The following is a 25,527-nucleotide window of genomic DNA, read 5'->3' as shown; positions in this document are numbered from 1 at the left end:
TACCAAAACAGAGATATAGATCAATGGAACAGAACAGAGCCCTCAGAAATAATACCACACATCTACAACCATCTGATCTTTGACAAACCTGACAAAAACAAGCAATGGGGAAAGGATTCCCTATTTAATAAATGGTGCTGGGAAAACTGGCTAGCCATATGTAGAAAGCTGAAACTGGATCCCTTCCTTACACCTTACACAAAAATTAATTCAAGATGGATTAAAGACTTACATGCTAGACCTAAAACCATAAAAACCCTAGAAGAAAACCTAGGCAATACCATTCAGGACATAGGAATGGGCAAGGACTTCATGCCTAAAACACCAAAAGCAATGGCAACAAAAGCCAAAATTGAAAAATGGGATCTAATTAAACTAAAGAGCTTCTGCACAGCAAAAGAAACTACCATCAGAGCGAACAGGCAACCTACAGAATGGGAGAACATTTTTGCAATCTACTCATCTGACAAAGGGCTAATATCCAGAATCTACAAAGAACTCAAACAAATTTACAAGAAAAAAACAAACAACCCCATCAAAAAGTGGGTGAAGGATATGAACAGACACTTCTCAAAAGAAGACATTTATGCAGCCAACAGACATATGAAAAAATGCTCATCATCACTGGCCATCAGAGAAATGCAAATCAAAACCACAATAAGATACCATCTCACACCAGTTAGAATGGCGATCATTAAAAAGTCAGGAAACAAGAGGTGCTAGAGAGGATGTGGAGAAATAGGAACACTTTTACACTGTTGGTGGGACTGTAAACTAGTTCAACCATTGTGGAAGACAGTGTGGCGATTCCTCAGGGATCTAGAACTAGAAATACCATTTGACCCAGCCATCCCTTTACTGGGTATATACCCAAAGGATTATAAATCATACTGCTATAAAGGCACATGCACACGTATGTTTATTCACAATAGCAAAGACTTGGAACCAACCCAAATGTCCATCAATGATAGACTGGATTAAGAAAATGTGGCACATATACACCATGGAATACTATGCAGCCATAAAAAAGGATGAGTTCATGTCCTTTGTAGGGACATGGATGAAGCTGGAAACCATCATTCTCAGCAAACTATCACAGGAACAAAAAACGAAACACTGCATGTTCTCACTCATAGGTGGGAATTGAACAATAAGAACACTTGGACACAGGAAGGGGAACATCACACACTGGGGTCTGTAGTGGGGTCGGAGGAGGGGGGAGGGAAAGCGTTAGGAGAAATATCTAATATAAATGACGAGTTAATGGGTGCAGCACACCAACATGGTACATTTATACATATGTAACAAACCTGCACGTTGTGCACATGTACCCTAGAACTTAAAGTATAATAATAATAATAATAAAAAGAGACTAATGAAAGGACTCAGGAATCAGAAATGGAGAAAGGGTAAACCTATTCAAGAAACTCAAAAGAAAATAAAATCCAGGACTTTCTGAGTGGTATGAGGTGGAAAAGCTGGGGAAAATGGAAGATGAAACTGAGCTTTCTGTTGTTGGGGATGGAGAAAGATGGTGTATCATTCTCTTGGCCACAGAGACTGGTAGCATTTGGAATCAGAAAGGTTAATGGAAGAGAAATTAGAACTTTCAAACCAAAATTTAACTATAAAATGTGACTATGTCTTTGGGAGAGGAGACATGTATTTCAGAGACATCATGTCTGCATTCTATATTCCACGTTCTTCCCCAAACATAAATATAGAGAAAAAAATGAAAGATGTGAAAAATCACATACAGAGATAATAAATGTGCATTTTAAAACACAGTGAATTGATGCTTGAAGGATTATGATAACTAAAAATGATTTATAAAGAAATTCAAAAATCTTATTTACTTTTCAGTATACTATTAATAATGCAATATTTCTCCATGCTTGATTTCACTGATATTTTTGACTTCTTTAAGATTCTGGAAAACATAAAACACGGTTATGAGTAACTATGTTTTTCAATTTGCTTATCTGTACACACAAATAATGGTTCTTTCAAGCATCTATAAACAATCCAGTCTCAAGTACAAATGGATTTAAATGTAACATGTTAATTTGCTAAAATTCTACAACATTTCCCAAGAAAATAAGTTTTAGCATTTTTACCAAGTGGCTTTTTTATTTTTTTCACTGCACTTTAGAAGTCAGCCCTGTGCAATTTAATCTTTCAAAGAATCCTTCTGCTGATAAACTACAGAGAGTACATGTGGCTGATTTGACCCAAACCTTTCAGTTAATAAATATGAGACAGAATCTTATAAAAGGAAATGCAATTAGGATTTTCACAGAAGGTTTTTCCTGAAGGATAAAAATAATAATGGTGTTTGACTCACTTTTATACCTGGGAGCAGAAGATGCCCTTGCCAAATATCTTTTTGGAAGAGCTCTAGTTGGACAGACACTTCCAAAAGATAAGCAAAGCATGAAAGATATGAACATCGGACAAAACGAAAGGAAATGAAAGCATTTCCTAAAGCATTTAAAATGATGACGTAAAAAAGTTTGTTTATATTTATCAAACATAAGTTGGGTGACTTCTTAAAAATGGAAAGATGAACTTCAGGATATTTATTACCAAGCTGGTCCAGACAGCTTGCATTCATTCATTTACTCGTTCATTCATTCATTTACTGTTTTAGTTACTACTTACGAGGTGAGTCTAAAATAAGGACAAGTCACCATAATATTTTCAAGGAAATATTCTCTAGTTTACTGTATGCATTATTTGGCCTACTAAAATTAGCTTGCAGTAACTCATCCAAACACAGCCTTACTAGCTCCATGATTGTTTAGTGGAATAAGGATGGAACATGGGAGTAGATGTAAAATGGGCTATATCCTTGATACCTCATGAGCACCACTCTGGCACAGGCTTCTACCAGCAAGGGTATCCCAGTAGCAGCAGACAGGCATGAAGTTTTTCATGATGTGCATCTGACAGTGATACCATGTGATATTGATAAGCAATGGCATTGGCATCTGGAATCTGTCTCACTGGGTTTGGCAGAAGGACCTAGAGACAGTATTAGATTTTTTTCCCAGAAGAGAAAATGGGGTTTTCCAATGATTAATTGAAAAAAAATACATATATATACAATAAAACAAAACAGGAGTGACCAGGTACACATCCTATGTTGGTAGAACAGGTGAACGTGGTTTGGTGTATTTCAATTTTACCAAAATGGGAACAGGCTGACTATATTATTTTCTATTTTTTTTCTACTTAATACATCATGAGCATCTTCCCATGTCTGTGTCTATTATGGTATGCTCATTTTTAAGGGCAAGGAACTTCTTTTTGGTCCAGGCTTTTTCTTCTGAAGTTCAATATTATGCTGCCATTCCACCAAGGCTTTATGGAAGATAATTTCCATTAATTTGACAGGTCATTGTCTTGTCAGTTTCAGATAATTAAGGACTAGCCATTAGTTCCTGTACCTATTGTGTAATCTCTTTTGTCTCATCAGGTTTGTGAATTTTGCAGTGCTTGCCAATCTACAGTTAGCTTAATTAAAATCAATGGAGTTGAAAGTTGGTGTGTTCTCTTTCCTTTCTCTAAAGGATTCCATTTTCCAAAACACCATAAGCAAATAAATTGGCATGTGGAACTTTCTGCAGCCATATAATAGTCAAACACACTTAACCGTGTATATTTAGCTCCCAGCAAAATTGTCTAATTTTGCATTTGCTAGCTAGCCAGTAAACTCCAGGTTCTTGCATCAGAGGGGGATGCTAACCCACAGATTTTACAGTTCAGAAGTATTATTAGTAAATACCCTCAACAAAAGGCTCAGAAAGTGAAATCAGTTCCAATGCTATCATCTTTCCTCAAGCTGAGCTACGGTGTTCAATTCTCCAAATGTGAGGTAGCTGGCAAAGACGTTGCTGTTGTTTTCTGGATTTAAGCTGGGAAGATAGTAACTGGAGCCTAGGAGAAGAATTTTCAACTAACGAAGTGTTGTTAATATAAGACTTTCAAAAATACTAATCACAACATTTCTGTAATTTGCAACTAGCATCAATTGATATATCTTTGATTTTCTCTATAAAAACAGACTGAACTGGCCAGATTAGCAACTCAGAGTTATGCTGATCTTCCAGGCTGGAGGCCTCGCCCAAGATAACATCATGAACATTTTATACCTCCTACAGAATAACAGTATACTTGCAATCTGCCAGACTCTAAGACTGAAATGCAGAAACAATAAAACAATAATTAGTAACTCTGATTTTGCCACACGCCTGGGCAGCTTAAATTTCTTGATGGTTATGACCCTAAACATCTGCTTGAACTAATATATACCTTGTTATGCATATCTATTTAAAACATATTTCAATAAACATGCATAGTGAAATATATTATTGTCTGTAGTAAAAGGGAAATCCCAATATGTTAATGATGTAATGAACTGTAAAAATAATCAATATTGGTTTTTCTGCATGTTGACCAATGTATGAACCTATGTTTTATCTTCATTCTCATTCTTTCAGAATAAAAAGCAACATCTATTTAGTACACGCAAATAACTTGTGGGAGTTTTCAAGAATATACAAATCAAATTAATTTAGAAGCATATCAGACACCCTACCTATGCAAATGGTATTATTTTGTTAATCTAGTTCTAAACTATATGTTTAACATCATTATACTTCAGGATTATTTTGAATCCTTTTATTTATCAATAATAAAACTTTCTAAGATTTTAAATATAAAATACAAAGCTACCATCTTGAAGTTGTATTTCCTTTATTACATGATAATTAGTTGCATAATTAAAACATGTGAGGTCAAAGGTCAGATATTACAATCCAAGGGATATCACAAAGGATATTGTATTTTTTGCCCCAAATACGTATATTAACAGCAATGGCTGTTACACAGAACATTAAGCTAAAAGAGTCAAATGGAAACTGGAATAACATTTGTTGCAAATAATAGGTATAGTGAAATTTCAAGATGATTCTGAAAATATTTTATTTATCTGAACTTATGATAACATATCTGAGTGAATAACTGAGAGTGCACTCAAGGAAGTAAATAGCTCTATTAAAACAGTAACCTGATGATGAAGACTCAACAAATGAAGACAGTGACATCTGTGGATGCCTTTCAGACACTGTGTTATTCTTTGGTGGTGACTCCATTATTCTTTATGAATAATACAATTAGTGCAATTTTGAGTCCTTCCATCCCTGCCAATTATCCTAACACTGGAAAATTTTCTGTTTAACACAAAAATACTAAGAACTCATTTGAGAGTATCTTCACTGAGTGGTTTATCAAGCACTGGAATAGCTCCAGAATTAGGAGTTAAATACTTCCCAAGAGAATTCAGTCCACTCTAATATCACTTCGGTGTTAGAAAAAATACCCTTGCACTGACTTGAAAATTATATCCATAGATCTTTTATCCATGACACCTGGGGTCACAAAGAAAAAATATTTTTCTTATTCTTAATTGATCTACAAATAGAAGTGTGCTCAAAATAGTAGCAACAATGTATTTCATTACATATGCTCTTATATATAATATATATATAAATTTCATATATATTACATATATACATTTTATTACATATGTGATTATGTAATAAAATATATTGATGCTATTATGTTATTTTATGAGTGCTTATATATAAGCACTTATATATGCTTATATATTAGTGAATGATAGCAATGATAAAAGTGACAAGGAGGGAAGAATTATGATTATTTTATTATTTTAAGGTACTCACACACTACCTGTGAAGTGGTATAATGTTGTTTGAACATGGATTTTAATTAGTTATAAATGTATCTTGGAAACTCTAGTGCAACCACTGAGAAATGTAAAAAAGAAGCATAACTGATATGCTAATAATAAGGGAGAGAAAATGGAATCATACAAAATGCTCAATTAAAGCCAGGAAAGGCAGTAAAATAGTGGAAGACAAACTAAGAACAAAGAAAAAGGGAAACAAATATAAAACTAACAAATATGATAGGTATTAATTCAACTAAATCATTAGTTACTTTAAACATCAATGTTCTAAATATATCAGTTAAAAGGCAAAGATTGTAAAAATGGATTTAAAAAAACCTTCCCAATTGTATGTTGCCTACAAGAAACATGCATTAACTATAAGAGCACATACTGAAAGATCTACTATGCTGATGCTAATTTTTAAAATGGGAACAGCTATATTAATTTTAAACAGACTAGACTTCAGAGCAAAGAAAGTTATCAGGGCTAAAGATGGGTATTACATAATGATAAAGGGGTCAGTTCCTTATAAAGACATGACAATCCTTAATGTATAGATGCTTAACAATGGAGCATCAAAAAACATGAGGCAACATCTAATAGAACTGCAAGGAGAAAAACATGAGTCCACTATCATAGTTGGTGACTTCAACACCCCTCTATCAAAAATGGACATATCAAGCAGACAGAAAAAAGAGTAAATACAGCACCGTCAATTAACTGGATATAATTGACATCTACTGACTGTCTTATGATTAAAGAACACACTATTAAAGAACACGTGGATTAAAGAAGAAATCTCAACAACAACAAAATAAGTATTTTGAACTAAATGAAAATACAACTTACAAAGTTTGTGGGATGTGCTGAAAGCAGTGCTTAGAGAGAAATTTATAGCATTGAATACATTTATTAGAAAAGAAATATTTAAAATTAATCACCTTATCTATAACAAACTCACAACGAACATTATACTTAATGGGGAAAAGTTGAAAGCATTCCCCGTGAGAACTGGAATAAGACAAAGATGCCCACTTTCACTACTTGTATTCAACATAGTACTGGAAGTCCTAGCCAGAGCAATCAGACAAAAGAAAAATAAAGGGCATCCAAATCAGTAAAAAGGAAGTCAAAGTGTTCTTGTTTGCTGATGATATGATCTTATACCTAGAAAACCTTAAAGACTCATCCAAAATGCTTCTAAAACTGGTAAATGAATTCAGTAAAGTTTCAGGATACAAAATTAATGTACGCAAATCAGTAGCGCTGATATACACCAACAGCAACCAAGCTGAGAATCAAATCAAGAACTCAACCCCTTTAACAATAGCTGCAAAATGCCACAAAAATATAATAACAAAAAAATTTAGTAATATACTTAACCATGAAGGTGACAGACCTCTATAAGGAAAACTGCAAAACACTGCTGACAGAAATCATAGACAACACAAACAAATGGAAATACATACCATGCTCATGGATGGGTAGAATTAATATTGTGAAAATGACCATACTGCCAAAAGCAATCCACAAATTTAATGCAATTCCCATCAAAATACCACCGTCATTCTTCACAGAATTAGAAAAAACAATCCTAAAATTCATATGGAACCAAAAAAAGCCCACAGGGCCAAAGCAAGACTAAGGAAAAAGAACAAATCTGGAGACATTACATTACCTAACTATACTATCAAACTATACATTTCAAACTACACTATCAGGCCATAGTCACCAAACGGCATGGTACTGGTATAAAAACAGGCCTATAGACCAATGGAACAGAACAGAGAACCCAGAAATAAACCCAAATACTTACAGTCAACTGATCTTTGACAAATCAAACAAAAACATAAAATAGGGAAAGGAACCCTATTCAACAAATGGTTGCTGGGATAATTGGCAAGCCACATGTAGAAGAATGAAACTGAATCCTCACCTCTCACCTTATAAAAAAATCAAGTTAAGATGGATCAAAGATTTAAATCCAAGACTTGAAACCATAAAAATTCTAGAAGATAACATTGGAAAAACCCTTCTAGACATTGACTTAAGAAAACACTTCATGACCAAGAACCCAAAAGCAAACACAACAAAAACAACGATGAATAGATGGGAATTGATTAAACTAAAAAGCTTCTGCACAGCAGAAGAAATGATCAGCAGAGTAAACAGGCAACCCACAGAGTGGGAGAAAATATTCACAACCTGTGCATCAGTCAAAAGACTAATATTCAGAATCTACAAGGAACTCAAGCAAATCAGCAAGAAAAAAACCAAACGATTGCATGAAAAAGTGGCCTAAGGACATGAATAGATAATTCTCAAAAGAAGATATACAAATGGTCAACAAACACATGAAAAATGCTCAACATCACCGATTATCAGGGAAATGCAAATCAGAATCACAATGCGATACCACCTCACTTCTGCAAGAATTGTCATAATCAAAAAAATAAAAAAAATAGATATTGGCATGGATCTGATGAAAAGGGAACACTTTTACACTGTTAGTGGGGATGTAAACTAGTACAACCACTATGGGAAACTGTGTGGAGATTCCTTAAAGAATTGAAAGTAGATCTATCATTTGATTCAGCAATCCTGCTCCTGGGTATCTACCCATAGGTAAATAAGTCATTATTCAAAAAAAGATACTTGTACACACATGTTTATAGCAGCACAATTCACAATTGCAAACATATGGAACCAGCCCAAATGCCATCAATCAACGGCGGATAAAGAAAATGTGATATAGATATATGTGTGTATATATATAAAATATATATATATATATAAAATGAAATATTACTCAGCCATACAAAGGAACAAAATAATGACATTTGAGCAACCTTGGAATTGGATACCATTATTCTAAGTGAAGCAACTCAGGAATGGAAAACCAAACATCATATGTTCTCACTCATAAGTGGGAGCTAAGCTATGATGATGCAAAGGCATAAGAATGATATAATAGACTTTGGGGATTTTGGGGGAAAGGGTGGGAGGAGGTTGAGGGATAAAACACTACATAGATATTGGGTACAGTGTACGCTGCTTGGGTGATGGGTTCACCAAAATCTCAGAAATCTCCAATAAAGAATTTATTCATGTAGCCAAACACCACCTGTTTCCCAAAAACTTATTACAATTAAAAAAATTAATCACCTTAGAAAACTAGAACAAAAGCAAATTAAATCCAAAGTAAGCATAGGAAAATAAATTAAAATTAGAGTAGAAATAAATGAAATAAAAATGGGAAATCAATAGAGAAATCAACAAAACCAGAAGATGATTTTTTTAAAAGTTCAATTTAAAAAAGCCTCTGGCCAGGTTAACTACGAAATCAGATATTCAACATTATTCACACAAACGAAAATAACTTAAAATGGTATATTTAAAATATAACTGTGGTGTACAAAGGCATTGCAGTATACAAATACATTAAAGGTAAAAATCACAATATTTAAAATATTTACCAAAGCCTGATTGACTGTGTAGACACTGCCTCACTTCAGTAAGTTTTTTAAAATAATGACTATACTAAATTATCTGCCTGAATTCAAACCAATTCTTTTTCTTTAGGTGAAATTTTTAATTCAAATTTCTGAAATCCAACAATGTCACCTAGGCCAATAATAGATCAATCATGGTGCCTGTCAGGTTCTTTCGGAGCCCTGTTAGCAGCTCATTTAAGTGTCATCCATTAATACACACTGCCTTGACACCTCCAATGTATTTTTTGTTAGATTAGTTTTCCCATGCATTGGGTCCATTATCAATCCTTAATAATGAGAAAAACATGAAATTTAAAATTTAAAATTATCTTTCAAACACTGGAAGAGGAAAGGATGGTTTTAATTCCCCAGGTCGTTAAATGAGTAATGAAGCAAGTTTTACATTCTAACCGTGAGACATATTAGCTGTTCATTTGAAAAGGAAACATTTAGTTTCCAGTCTTTGGGGACCTCACTGCAAACTTTTATTTACAAAGCTAGTTGCACGTGTCTATTATTGTGCATCGTTTTTGAGCTTTTGCATTATATTTTGCATCACCACAGTTAAGGGTAAAATAACAGGACTATGGCATCTGTGTTTAGATTTAGATAGACAAATGGGGAAATAGTGCAGAGAAAAGCCAACTAAAGAAATTTTAATTGTTCCTTGTATAAAGCCCCAGTTTACAGAAAGGTTGAACCAATTCATTTCTGCAGCTTACATATCTAAATTTGTGACCATGTAGCATATGAAACAAATAGGGTATCCCTATTAATCACTGAGTTGTCAATATGAACATAAAGATTGGTGCGAATTCAGTGTCCTGCACAAAAGTCTTCAGTTAAAACAGAAGAGATATTATGGTGGTGGATTCTCCAGGATGTTCAACAAACAGAGAAGAGGCCAAAGCATGTTGTCTCAATCTTTCTTCTTGTTTTAGTCCATTCTCACACTGCTAAACGATACTACCCAAGACTGGATAATTTACAAAGAAAAGAGGTTTAATTGACTCACAGTTCCACATGGCTGGGGAGGCCTCAGGAAACTTACAATCATGGCAGAAGGAGAAGCAAGCACATCTTACATGGTGGCAGGTGAGGGAACATGAGCAAAAGCAGGGAAAACTGCCTTATAAAGCCATCAGATCTCATGATAATTCACTCACTATCACGAGAACAGCATAGGGGAAACCACCTCTACGATCCAATCGTCTCCCATCAGATTCCTCCAACCACACGTGAGGATTACCGGTATTATAATTCAAGAGGAGGTTTGGGTGGGGACACAGCCAAAAAGTAACACTTTTTATTTATTACAATTTTATATCATCCCTAGCAAATTGTTCCAAATTCTTGCCCATCCTCCATCAATATCTAAAATTGCACTTGTAATTGAGAATACTTGCTAAGGTTTTACTTGTACTTGCGTATAGAATGGACTCAAGATATGAACGCTGTTTGTCACGATTTCATAAATGAAGACAAAACAGGTATTAAATATTCACCCTGTTTTCTGGATGCTCAGTTTCATAATAAATGCCTGCCTTGGTTCATGCATCAGTACTGTTTCCACTTGACTTCCTTGGACATCACTTTCTCTTAACTTTTCTCCTACCTCTCTGGCCCTTTTCTCTTGAACACTCTTGATAATCCTACCTTATCTCCCTGCCCTCTTAAATGTAAGTGCCTCAAGCTCTTGGTATTTCTCTTCCCCGTTTGTGCTTTAGTAACTCAGTATTTTCTAGAGGCTGGCAGCATCCACATATATCTCCAGATAAGACCTCTGCTAGAAAAGCTAGACTCATAAATATTTACCCCTTTGCTTTCTCCATTTGGATGTTGAATAACCATGTAGAAAATAACAAGTCCAAAACTCAGGTCCTGATTTTTCACCTTCAAATCAGCATCTCTCATATTTTTCCAACTCAGTAAATCACAGCTACATTCTGCCACATGCTAAAAACTCTTGGAGACATCTTCATTCAACCCTTTGTCTTGTATTCTACATCTAATTTATCAGGTAAAGCAGTTACCTGTACCTTCAAAATACAGTTAAACAAAATCCTACCCTTTTTCTTGGTCCTCCCTGCTATGATTCTGGTCCAACCCACTAAACTCTTTTGTCTGGATTATTAAAATAGTCTCCCTGATTCCTTTTTGCCACCCACAAAGCCAGAGAAATCCTGTTAAAACACAAGATTAATGCTGCATAATTCCTTTTCTCAAAATACTTTAAAGAGTGCTGATTTCAGTTACCTGGATATGTGTAAGACACAATTCCAAAACAGACTGGCTTAAAAAAATATGTATCACTCCACTCAAGGTCCTGGGAACCAACTAGACTCAGCTGGGTTGTTTTGGTTTGGGATCTGTCATGTGATTGTAGTCAGATGGAGGTTGAGGCTGAAGTCATCTTTATGCCTTCCACAATCACAGGTTTGCATGACACAACTATGTGAAGGCTGGAACAGCTGGGATTTATCTGGCATCTCCTGTCCTACTTGTGAGATTTTTCAATGTGGTTTCTCCAATTCAGTGGCCTCAAGGTAGCCATATTACTTACATGGTAGCTGGTTTTCTCTAGAGGGAGGACACAAAGAAAACAGTGGAAGTTGTATGCTTTTTTATTAACTAGCCTTAGAGGTCGCATAGCATCATTTCTACCATAGTACATGTGTAGAAGAAGTCATAAGTCCAGCCAAAATGAAGGCAAGATGTAGAGACACCTCTCAATGGGAAGAAATCTAAAGAATATGCCACAGTTTTTTTAAAACTACCCTACACTTCATCTCAATTAAAGCAAAAGCCAAAATTTTCTCAATGGTCTGCAATGGGAAATTGTAGCAAATTTGACCACTGCTTGCTTTTTAAAATCAAGTTGGATTAGAACAGTCACATGTATTGGTTTACATACAATGATGGCTTTTGTATTATAATGCCGAAGTTGAGTAGTTGTGACAGAGATCATGTGGCCTGCAAAGTTGAACCTGTTTATAATCTGGCCCCTTAGAAGGCAAGTTTACTAACCCCTGGTCTGCAGTTTTGAACACACACACCCTGCTCCCCTATTTGCTCTCTGAATTCATCTCTCTAGTACTCTGTTCCTCGCTGTATAGTTTAGCATATGTGCCACCTTGCTGTTCCCTCTGCCTAGCATGCTTTTCCTTCAGATATCCAGCTAGCTCATTTCTGCATCTCTTTCATGCATTTGCTCAAATTTCATCTTCTCAGTGAGTCTTTTTCTGAACGCTCAATTTAAAATTCACCCCTACTTCCCAAAACTCCTTCTCTGCCTTCTCTGAGAGATTTCCCCCCACTTATAATATTCTCATATGCTATTGATTTAACTTATTTATTTTATTTATAGTCTATTTTCCTCATTAAAATGCAAGCTCCATTACATCAGGGATTGTTGTTTGTTTTGTTCTCTGATGCATGCCAGAGCCTACAACAGTGCTGACTCGTAATAGGTCCTCAATAAACATTTGTTGAATGGACAGAGGCACGCATGCAGTGACTAATGAAATAACACAAAATAAATACGTAAAATTCATAGGCAATATTATAAAATGAAATGTATTGGCTGTTTGGGGTTATATAAGTGGAACATAGAAGTGAATTAAAGCTTTAAGTAAGAGGGAAGATCCTGATGTTAGTATTGATTCCCTTTTCCCCACGATGAATGATGTTTTGAAGATCTTGATGCTAACATTAGTTTAAGCTCATTCAATACTGTCATAGGAGAGAGAAAAATCGTTTGAGATCTTTGACATTAATATTCCAATCCCTCACCTCTGTCTGTTTGAACTCATCAATCACTTTGGGAATAAAACTGGAATAGTGTACAAATTCATGTTGAGGTGAGGGGTTTTAATATAGAAGATATTTTCTTCTTTCCCTTGATGTCTCAGAATAAAATGATGAAACCAGAAGGAGAGAGAAACTTTGATTTTTGTATTTCAAATTTCTATTATTTATTATTTAAGAGTATATGATTTGGAGTCAGGGTAAAATTGAGTCCTCACCTCAACTCTGTAATTTCACAGCTATTTGTTCTTAGAAAAATTCCTCAGTGTTTCAGATCCTCAAGTTCTTTCTCGTTGAGAAAATGAAGACGGTAATATCCATCTCATGCAATTTTAGGAAAATTAAATAAAGTTAGATATTTTGAAAAATGTACTAAATTTAGAATAGTACCTGGTACATATCTTCTCAGTAATGATAAACAGAATATTTTCCCACATCTATTTTCAATAGTAATGACCATAATAGACAGAAATTTTTCATTTACTTGCAATGACCTTAAAAAACTAAATTCAACATAATGCCACCTCTGGAAAGAAGTCCATTAATAGTGGACAAATGTCTACTAAATATAACTTACATAAAAAGAAGTAAGAGATAATAAAACAAATGGGGTGAAACACCAAGACAGTTAAAAGTATTTGTCTTTATGACTTGCCCATTTGAGCAGAAATTCTTTTCTGGATGTCAGAATGTAAGGAAAGTTTAGATGAAAAATTTCAGTGGTTCAATTAGTTATAGATTCAGAGCTTTTGTTTATTTGTTTTGTGCTCAGTTGGTTCTTGTGTTTGTAGACATCTCTCACATTACAAAAATAATAACAGAGAGAAAAGACTATGTTCTTCAAAACAAAAAGCTACTCAGTAGTGAGTGACACAGAAACCAAATCTCATGGATTATTTAAATTCAGTCAAATGTTGTTTATTGATATCACTTATGTGTCAGATATTATGGGAAGCATTGAGGATAAAATAGTACATAAAATACACTTCTGTCTTTCTTAAAGTTCAATGATTTGTTGACTAACTTTGAGAAATATTACCCTTCACCACAGAATAACAATTCACATCAGCATAACTAGGTCTTGGAGAAGTACTGCAATAAAGAAACTGTGTAACTTCCTTATCACTGAGTGTCTCAAACTTATTTGAGGAGAGTGCTTCTTTGTGTAACATCCACAACTAATATGCTATCTAACACATTCGTGTCCAATTTCATCATATCCTATCTCCACTGATTAGAGATCCTTCAAGTAACCCTGAGGTTATGTGCTTTACGTATTTGGCTTCTGACTAAGCATTGATTTAGAGATCAGTTTTCTCAGCAAAACTGACTTTGAAAACCACAAGCAAGAACTATAACCTTTGATCTTCACAGGCATATGTGAGGGAAACAAATGACTGGCATGAGGTTGTGCAGCTGGTGAATTTGAAACTCAACCATATGAGTAAAAACAATTTGAGTAAGACACAATGAATTTAAACTTCATTTATTCTCATTTTGAAATAATTTGCAAAAGTGTTAGGCTAAGGATTTATATTTTCATTACCTATGAGGAAATAAAGCAAGCAAATTTGGACCAAAACTACAAAAACTAAAGAATTCAAAGTATCATCAAGTGCTTTAAAAGTCACATTTTCAGTATTCTCATCATCACACAAACACTTAAATTGAAATGACAAATTATCTCATTCAGTATGGCTGGTCAGAAGAGAGATTTGACTCAGAGACATTTGTTACTAGTTGTTATCTGTTATTATAGGAATTGCCACAATGAGACAAGCTCACTCATCATGGATTTCTATTGGTAAGAAGAAAAATAAGGGATTTTTGTGAGAAGACAATGCTGTCCTTTTAATGTTAGCATCAAAAGGTCCAGGAAGAAACTTAATTATTTTTATCTTTTCATACAACCATTTAGAGAGTTATCATGAATGAGTTGCCTTTTGAGGAGGGATCCTATTTTATAATCTAGTTAGCTTCTTTTCCCAAGAAATTGATTGACCTAAGTGCCATACTATTTTGAGATGATCAATTTGGATTGGAAATTTTTAGAAACATGTTATTTCTAATTTCTTGCTCCTTTCTCAGGTAGAAGCAGAATAGTAGCTCACTTGCATAATGCTTGGCACATGATTTGTGCTCAATAATGGAGAGTTGCCATTACCATTATTAATAAAAATGCATATAAAACATATAATAATATATTGTTATTATACACAAAGAGCATACTAGATACCATGCCTCCGGATAGAAGTAGCATTTCTTTCTTAGCATCCAAACTTGTACATTGTACCTTTTTCTGCCTTATTACCTGTAATACTTTTTAAATGTTGTGTGTTTACTTTTCTGTCTCACAGAATACAATAAACATTCCTTGTGGATAAAAATGTTATCTTTTATCTCTGTAACCTTAACTATATTCTACAAATGTTTGCTGTAAGAATTAACAAAAACAAATAAATAAATTGTTAAACTACATTTGTTTTTTTTTAAAGATAGCATCTGTGTGAAGAACCTACTGAATTCAATAGTGTTTAAATGATGTTGCAACATGGCCAGCTTGGAGTCCTCATAGCGTGTGGAGTTCCGAATATTCACACATCTTACAGGGCATCTAGTTTTCCCCAGAGCAAGCACTCCAAGCAATAGGAAATGGGAGCAGACTCTGCTTAAAATGTAAGCTTTCAGCTGTCACCATGTCATTTCTACCACATTTTACTGATGAAGCAGTCACAGAGCTAACCCAGGTTCAAAGAGAGAAGCAATAAACCCCATCTTTTATGCAGAAAGTGAGAAAGACATTGCAGTCATCATTAATTACCCACAGACCATTTAATCTATATCCTCATTAATGACATTTTCTCAGCTTGACATACTCTTGGCTTTGACAATTAACAAAAACAGAAGAAATAGAAGAAAAAAACCAATATGGTATGCAGTACTCATAATTACATTTTCATTTGTGTTGCTATCCTTGATAGTAATCAAGATACTATCAAATACATACAAGAAATTATCTCTCAAGGAAATAAATCATCCTTGTATTGCTTCTGGAGATGAAAATCAGTGAGTTTACCTTTTGCTACAAATATAGCCACTCCTTTTTTCTTGTAGACATTAAACACCAATTTGTGGAGACAGTTTTGCATATACAAAGGAATCTGAGCAGCATACCTGACTCAATATTAATAAATGAAGTTGAAATAGGACCTGTGATTGGTCTGTGATGACAGAAAGCAAATAGCTTTTCCTCCTGATACAACTAAAAGATTACCTTGCTAAGCATTTATTTCAAGGATTGGCAAAGAATGTGTTATAACACAGGTCTGTAGGCATAATGGAAGAAATGCCTTGAGCGTCGTTCAAAGGAAGGATAGAGAAAAAATATATATAGAATCAATGTATTTTAACAGTAACAGTCTTTTAATATTTATTAAAAATAAAATATTTTAATTTTAAAAAATCAATCTTTTAATTTTTTATTAAAATAGAAATTATAAGTCAAAAGTAGTGATGGATACATTATTTAGCAGAAAATTCTTCAGAGACCACAGGAAAATCCAGGTTGTTGGAGGGTTAATGTTGAGAAGTAAGAAAGGACGGAGCAGTGAATACATCAATTTAACCATAGGAAAAAAAATGTTTACTGCTGATGAATTAACTTGGAGGCCCTCTATCTAGAAGAGGGGCATTTTTTCCTTGCCTAATAAAAGGGAGTTTATAAAACTTATAGCATCATTGTAATTGAGAAATGTATTTTGAAAAATGGAACAGAATAATAGGTTTTTCATAGATTAGAATAAACCACAGTGTTTAAATATTACATGTGTTTATGTAGTTTTAAAGACATGGAAAAAGTGCATAGCAAAATTAAAGTTGACATAGAAACTATACTTTACAGATCAAACTTAGACCAACTAGAATAGAAAGGCAAGGAGAGTCTGCAATGAGTTGATTAGCTCTGCTGCAGGAAATTGACCAACTGCAATTGAACTACTGGGGGGATTGACGTTTTATGTGGATCTTTGTGAAGCACAAAACAAGATCAGCAAATCATAAAGAAACAAATAATGAAAGCTGACTTAGTTGGTTCAGGCTGCTATAACGAATTACTGGGTGGCTTAAACAACAGAAATGTATTTCTTACAGTTCTGGAGGCTGAAATTCTGAAAGCAGGGTGTCAGCATGGTTAGGTTCTGATGAACACCTTCTTCCATGGCTTCCTCACATGGTGGAAAAAGATAAAGAGGAAGCACACTCTATCCTGTGTCTTCTTATAAGGGCACTAATACCACTAATGAGTGCTCCACTCTCATGACCTAATTACCTGTAAAGGATCTACCTCCAAATGCCATCACATTGGGAATCAGGCTTTAACATATAAATGTTGGGGGCATACAAGCATTCAGTTCATTATGAAAGCAAAAGAAACATTGAAAGGAATCAGCATTTTCTTATTCTTCTATCGCTTAGCCTAAAAAGTAGGCTTGATTTTAAATACCAGAAAGCAACCAACTATTTATGCTTCAAAGTTATTTATAGTTTCAGGTACGTGTGTAGTCATGCATCACTTAATGACAGGGAAATGTTCTGAGAAATGAGTCCTTAGGTGATCTGTTGTGTGAACATCATAGAATGTACTTATGCTCTATGTATACCTGCATGATATAGCCTACTACACACCTAGGCTATGTGGTATAGAGCCTATTGCTCTTCGCTTTTAAGCCTGTATAGCTTGTGATTGTTCCCAATACTGCAGGCAATTGTAACACAATGGTAAGTATTTATGTATATAAACATGTCAAAATAAAAAATGTATAGTAATAATATGATATTACATCCTTATGGAACCACCATGGTATATGCAGACCATTATTGAACTAAATTATTATATAATGAATGACTGTATGCATATTTATGTATTAACACACTAGCTATGCGTTTGTACAGATTGGCATTCAGTAAATTTTGTATGCTTTTTTCTGGGGTTTGGCAAACTATGGCCCTCAAATTAAATCAAACCCACCTCCATATTCACAGCTAAAGTTTTATTGGAACAAAACCACATTCATTCATTGATGTACTGTCTGGTTGCTTTTATGTTACAATGGCAGAGTTAAGTGGTTATGGCAGAGAACATAATGTCCTCAAAGCCCAAAACGTGACTATCTGGCCCTTTACAGAAAGAGTTGATCAACTTTTGGTTTATTCCATAGAGCAAATATGGGACTCTCAACAAATCCCAATTAGTACCTATAACTACAATAATAGTAATAGTTACAATAGTAGTAATAATTGTTATCAGTTATTAAATGCATACTTTGTGCCAAAATTAGACTAAGCTGAAAGAGCAGGGTCCTATGATTTATAGCCTCATCAAAATCACATGAAATGAGGAAAGAATAGTTAGAAAATAGAACGCCTGTTGTTCAGAAGAAAAAAAGATCAATATCTACCATACTATTAATAAATACAAATGTTAGCCTGTCATGACTTGTTCTAATGAATGCCTAACCTCATCCAATATATGAAATTAAATTGGATAAAGTCTCATTAATACAAGAAGTGATTAGTATTTTTTCAGAGGCAAGCATTTGTTGATAATATGCTAAACTTAGTTTGATTCTAGGAGGGGAGCCTCTATGTTGTGTTTCCTATTCTTTGTAACAATGAAATAAATAAACAAAACTCTATTTCAAATCAATAGTAATGCCAAATCAAACTGCGAAGTCTCCAGATTGGGATGCATACAAAAATGATCTGCTGTGGCAGAAATAATTTATTAAAAATTCTGTTTACATTTATCTTATCTCATCAATTTTAGTAGGTATTTTTAAATTATATATTAGAAAAACTGTGTACATATAAATAAACAAATATAGTACTGAAGTTTACTTGCTCAAATATTATTGCTTATAGAGATGTCCATCCAAAAATGTTTAGAAACTACTGACAAACTATAAGTAAATAACCTATCAAAGAGTTCTCAGAATCCCTCTAAGATCGTAACTGAGTATGCCTGTAGCATAATCCTTATTAATTTTGCTAGAAAACTGTTATGTTCAAATATAAATAAATATACTTATGTTTAAATACAGATACATCAATAAATGCAATGACTGTCATTTCATTCCTTCATAAAGCCTTTCACTCTCATCTCTTCCTTCTCTTTGCTGATTTTCAAATTCTGAAGCTTCTTTAATGGGATTCCTGTTAGCAAGTTCTCTCCTTTCTGTGTCCTCCATACACAAATGTCTGTGGTTTCTTGATAATTATATTCCATGAATATATTAATCATACCTTTGCTCCTAATTTTATATACAAGTTGGAATCCAGACTAAGCTTTTTTATTTAAAAAAATTACAATCTCAAATCAATAAATGCTTCTGCCATATTTTTCTCTCTTTCATTTAAGCATATTGCTATAATTACACCTACTGTTCTTTTCTCACTAATTTATCACTCTTCTTCTTCTTCCTTTCTTTATTATCCATGTAAATTTTAACCTTTCTAAGACAGACTGATTTGTTTTTTTGCCATGTAGTAAATGATCCTCCTACTTCTAGTCAAATTCTCCACAACATCTATCAGAGTCTAGTTGTTACTAAACAATGGTTGCAGTTTTGTGCTGTGGTGACTTACCAGAAAGAACGATGATTTCCTAGTGAAGTTCATCACTCCCAGTGCGTGAGATAAGAGTTACATTTCAGCAAATGTGGACCTAAAAACAAAAGGTGAACCACTTCATCAGATGCTTAATAATAAAATTCAATGCCATTTGCTCACAGATGTACTTTTTCAGCTAAACTTGGTCTCAGGATCCACATGTAGTTTCTCAGCGCTGTAGCGCAGTTCTGATTTGTGCACATATGTGTTCACGTTAACAACATCATACTTTGGAGGTACTTAACATAAAAGACGAAATAGTTCTTTAGAAGATAAAACTCTCAGTGTAGGACATCTGATTTTTAATATTTTCTTTTCTAGTTAAGTCCTAAAACCATCAAATGATTGCAGTTCTCAATTTGCTTATAGTGAGGCTAGAAGATGATATGAGGTCTAAGCAATATTCTTAAAGGAAATTTGGACCTCTGCTACATTACATCATGCTCACACATCACTTTAGGAAAAGTTAAAAGAGTTATAACAAAAATATTTTATACTTTGATAAACATAAATTTTCAGAACTGAATTATAACTATTGCATTCCAAATGAATTTTCTGTATACATTACTGATTTTAACACCAAGGTCATGGTCATTTTAATGAAAATAAGTAAATAAATAAACACTAGCAGAAAAATATGGTCAGAAAAAAGGAGAATAAAATCTGCATCTGAATTTCAGTTGATAATGGGCTATTTAATAACTACCAGTACACAGCTCTGCAGGGAAAAAGGCAATAATTCATGTTAGGTATATCCAGTACCTAATGATAATTAACATGCTTTAAGGAAAATGAAGATAATATTTCTTTATGGAAAAGAGGTAAACGAACTTCTTTACATAATATGTTTAAAATTCTCTTTTTAGTATTCAGATTTTAATGAACTGCAGATCACTGCAATTCTTCATGTTAAATCACATCTGGGATTGTTCCTTAATCGAGTAAATTGGGTTAAAATATTGCATTTTTATTGCTAGCTTAATAGCTTAAAGAGATATTAAACGTTTAATTATTAACCTTGACATGAAAGAATTGGAGAGATTTCTTAGATGATTTAAGGATTTGAAAGTTCTCTCTTCTGAGTGAAGTTTATATGTTAGGATAAAGCAAATCTAACGAGCTATCTTGAAATGGGCATCTGACTAATTGAAAGAGACTAATAATAGAGCATACATATATATCCAATGTTACTTAAGGAAATCATTCATAGAAGAATAGATGCTTTATTTTAAAAATCAACTAATGGATGTTAAATATTAATAAAGTCATCATAACTGAATAACAGATAGGTTAGCCTAGTAATTTACTCATTCAAAAAATATTTACTGTACATTCATGATGTGGAAAGCAGTATTCTAGGCACTAGCAAGACAGCAGGGAATTGGTTCTTATCAAACTTATATTCTACTAGAAATAGATGCATATGAATAGAGTTTTCAGAAGAGAAATTAAAGGTTGCAAGAAATATAAAGAATATAAAGAGTCACATATTAATAGGCAATATAGGCAATGGTATGCTGACAAATGTTTAATAACCAGCTCTCTAAAAGGAACAAAGCAAGCCGAGTTTTTGCCATTTTCTGTGATGAAAACATTCCCAACATGACTGATTTAAATATACTAATATGACATCACTCAATACATAGTTGGAAAGAGGTATACCATAAGCCCTAGTGAGCTGTTATAAGACAGCATTGGCACACACACTATGACAAGATTACTTTAAATTGGATACTCAGAAAAGGCCTCTCTGGGAAAGTGACACTTAAACTAAGATCTGAAAAACCAGAAAAAGTCGTGTGTGAAATCTTGAGGCATTACACCCTGAAGAGGGATAACAGCTAAAGTTCCCAAACCAGTGCAAGCCTGGATTGTCGGAGGAACAAGAAGAAGGCCAATAAGTCTGGGGTGTACTACATAAAAGGAGGGTATACAATGAGATTAGAAAAACAGTCAAAGCTTTTCATGCAGAACTTCGTAATATAGGGTATGAAATTTGGCAAAGATGTCACTGGAAGGTTTGTGAATCATGTTAATTGTATTGATTAAAACTTTTGCATTTACTCTATGCTGTCTATAGTAAAACAAAAAGCTATTACAGAAGGAGGAACAGACCTTGGCTTACAGATGATAAAAAGAATAGGAAAAAATCCTTAAAAACTAGGTTGAATAAGAGGTTAGAATTAGTAGGCATCTCAACATATTATTACAATTATGGCATCCAACTTAATACATAATTTGCTTTGCTTCATACAAATATATTTTTCTGCTTTTGTTTTCTATGGTCAATTACCACTGTATGTCATGTTGTACTATTATCACTTTTAGAAAGTGATTCTATCATACAAAACCAACATAATCTAAAATGACTTCCTGAGATCATGACCCAAGAGCTTATATATAAAACAAATGTTTTTAAAATTGTGCCTATAATAGCACACAACAGCAAGTATTAGATTCCACAAACATAATATTTGGGAAATAAAATGTTATGGACTCCAAGAGAACTGTATATATTTCTAACTCTATTCAAAGATGTCCTGTAACTCTAGATAGAATTTCCCTGGGCTATAGAAAAGCACAGATGGTATTAGTGTTTATTAGATCCATGAAGCTTGCTTTAAAAAATATATTTGAAACACTGATGTTCTGCTAATATGGCAAGAATATGGAGATCAGAAACAACAATGCAAAGCAGACATTCCTTGTGGGTGGAAGAAAATAAAAATATTTATATCAACCAAGTCTAAGTGCAACAGCTCAATTAATACAAAACATTAATTTATTTTGGGCTTGGTTGCAAAATTAGTTTTAGATTGAGCTTATAAAGTAATTAGGCTAATACTGTCTCCTCTGAGAGGAACCTGGAACAGTGCTATACCATCTGTCCAGTTGATTGTCTAAAGAAAGAAACCGATGCATAAACAGAAAAAAAACAATGGATTGTGATAATTTCTCAAAAAATGTACGATGAAGTGTTATAGCAGCAGAGTAGGAGCAGCACTTGAGATTTGAGAAGATCCTCAAAGAAGAGTTTAGCCCATGTATTGAAAGATAAGTGGGAATTTGTCAATGAGAGGTGAAAGAAGGCATTCTGTGCATATCTGTGATTTCCCAATGGCTAAGATATGAACTACTTGCAAGAATGAAGAAGAGTGATGATTAGAGAGTTTAAAAACAACTTGGATTCATATTATATGTCTTGGTAAAAATTTGATTTTTATCTCTCTTGGTCTTGGGAATCAGTAGAAGCCTTTATTTTTTTTCCCTTGAATAAGATTTTATTTTGAAATAGTTTAAGATAAACAAGTTTTTAAAACAGTACAGAGATTCCCAAAGAAACTTGTAAGCAAAGAAGTTCATCCAAACCAAAAAATTGATATAGGTATGCTATTAACTAGACTACAGATCATACTGTGATTTCATCTACTTTTCAGTCATCTTTTCTTCCCTTAGTATATAGTTCTATAAATTCCATGACATATATAGATTAGTGTATCACTACAATCCAGATAGAGTACTGTTCTATCAACATAAAGAAATTTATCTTTTAATAGTCACAACCCTCCACTTCCTCATACCATAACCCCTAATAACCACAGATCTGTTCTCCATCACTACATTTCATCATATTTAGGCTTTTAAATAAATAGAATCACACAGTAAGTAACCTTTTGAGATAGGCCTTTTTCCCACTTAGCCTCAATATATATTCAAGTTATTGTGTCTATTAATAGCTTATTCTTTTTCATTTCTGAGTAGTATTCTGTTGTAATGATGTACCACAGTTTGCTTATTCATTCATTCATTGAACGACAATTGAGTTTTTCCAGATTAGGGCTATTACAAACAAAGTTCCTATGCATTTTAGTGTTCTGGTTTTTCGTGAATGTAAGTTTCCATTTCTCTGAGATAAACACTAAAGATTGTGATTTCTATGTCATGTGATAAAGATATGGTTAACTTTACAAAAGACTGCCAAACTGCTTTTCAGAATAAATGTATCGATTTACATTCCCACCACCAATGCAGGAGAGATCCAGTTGTTCCACATATTTATCAGCACTTGATATTGTCAGCATGGTTTTACTTTTCCCATTCTAGTAAGTGTATAGCGGCATGTTATTGTAGCTTTACTTTGCTTTTCTCTAATAGCTAATGATATTGCATCAAAAACCTTTTAAACCTTTAAAAATGATATTATGATATAATGGGTAGGTAACTTTGGGAACTATGTAGAGAATGTAACGAGATGTGCAGGAATGAAAGACTAAGGAACAACTGAGAGCAGGGACACAAGTCAGGATGTTCAGCTATAGGCCAGAGAATAGATGAAGTTTGCCTGAAGTAAAGTATTGACAAAAGGCAAGGAGACGAGAGGAGAGGTCGGATTTGAGAAGCATTTGGAAGTTGATTCAAAAGGATTTAATGAACAGTTTATTGTGGGAATGAAAAAAGGAAGTTGTCCATGTCAGTTCTTAGGTTTTAAGCTTCAAAAAAGTATGTAGATAATGGCTATAGTAATCAAAATTAAGAATAACAGAGGGAAATAGTTTGAAGAGAGGAAATGATAGATATTTTTGGCCATATTAAAATTGAGGTATCTACAGGACACACCAAAATATCTACCTGAGTAGGAAAAATATTATTCAGACGGGACATTTGGTGTATGAAGAATGAAGACCTATTGGAGACCTAAGTGGAGTGTTTTACCCACAAGTAGCCCCTACTCTTTCCAGGAATACTATTGGCAATTAATCTCTGACCTCTAAGCCAGTTCACATTAAAAATAAGACCACGCCAAAAGGCATTTTAGGTTGAGAAACTAATGTGAACAATTCATGGGGAGAAAATTGAAATACGGCAATAGTCTATTGTACAGCTGTCTTGAAGGGGAATTTGAAGGCCATAACTGTGGAAGGATTTTCCTAACTTACAGAAGCCTGTGCACACTACCAGAAGAATTGATGTGTGCAGTTCCACCCACTGTGTACTTTTTCATGATCAGAGAAATCATTCAGGACAACGCAGTTAGCAAACCATAACTCAAAATCGATAGACCCCCCCGCCCCCCCGCATTTTTGTTATTTCATGATAAGATAATGGCAATATATAAAATAAGCATAATACTAATAGTATATAAACCATAAAGTAAAATGTTTAACATATATTATTTTATTCAACCCTAAACATCCTCTATTATAACTTGGTGAGAAAAGTAGTAACATCTCCATGTTAAATATTAAAGAACCTTAAAACTAGAATAAATGCAAAGAACATGACACGCGGTATGGATGACCTTTTTTTCTGAAAATAGTTTAAATTCCTTTCCCCTATACCAGTATTAGACTGAGAAATGGAGTCTCTCCTGAGAACCATCTAAGTACTGGTATATCTGCTTGCATCACAAACACATGATTATAAGGCAAATGTAATCCATATTTATGTTGTTAAAAAAGATGAAAATCCATAAAGTACTGTGATCATATTTAGAGAATTTTCAATCAAATGATTCTGTCAATTCCTAAATATGCTGATAGCAACAAAGAAACAGATGTTTGGTTTTATTCCATTGCCAGTGATATAGGAAAAGAAAGCTATTAATAAGCATAAATTCTACTAAAGTTGAAAGACATGGAATATTCATATAAATGGAGTACATTTTACCACTTTTTATACTCAAGAAAATAACATGAAAAATAACTGTACAGGGTACTAGGCTTAATACCCGGATAGTGAAATAATCTGTACAACAAACCCCCATGACACAAGTTTACCTCTGCAACGAACCTGCACATGCACCCC

The 25,527-nt window shown here is 33.8% G+C and overlaps 1 long non-coding RNA gene across 2 annotated transcripts in view; it reads right to left on the bottom strand.

The window, feature by feature from the left end:
• The window catches only part of LOC117979569 (uncharacterized), a 284,518-nt gene that overhangs the window by 208,732 nt on the left and 50,259 nt on the right, over positions 1–25,527 (bottom strand). For both annotated transcript variants that reach the window (XR_008624663.2, XR_008624664.2), the window contains exon 2: positions 19,699–19,777. This is a non-coding gene — a long non-coding RNA (uncharacterized LOC117979569). The remainder of the gene's footprint in view (positions 1–19,698; positions 19,778–25,527) is intronic.

Source organism: Pan paniscus, chromosome 2 (assembly GCF_029289425.2).
Source record: "Pan paniscus chromosome 2, NHGRI_mPanPan1-v2.0_pri, whole genome shotgun sequence".
NCBI classification, from domain to species: domain Eukaryota; kingdom Metazoa; phylum Chordata; class Mammalia; order Primates; family Hominidae; genus Pan; species Pan paniscus.
The sequence above is the reverse complement of the archived record's forward strand: the minus strand, read 5'-3'. Positions and strand labels throughout refer to the sequence as shown.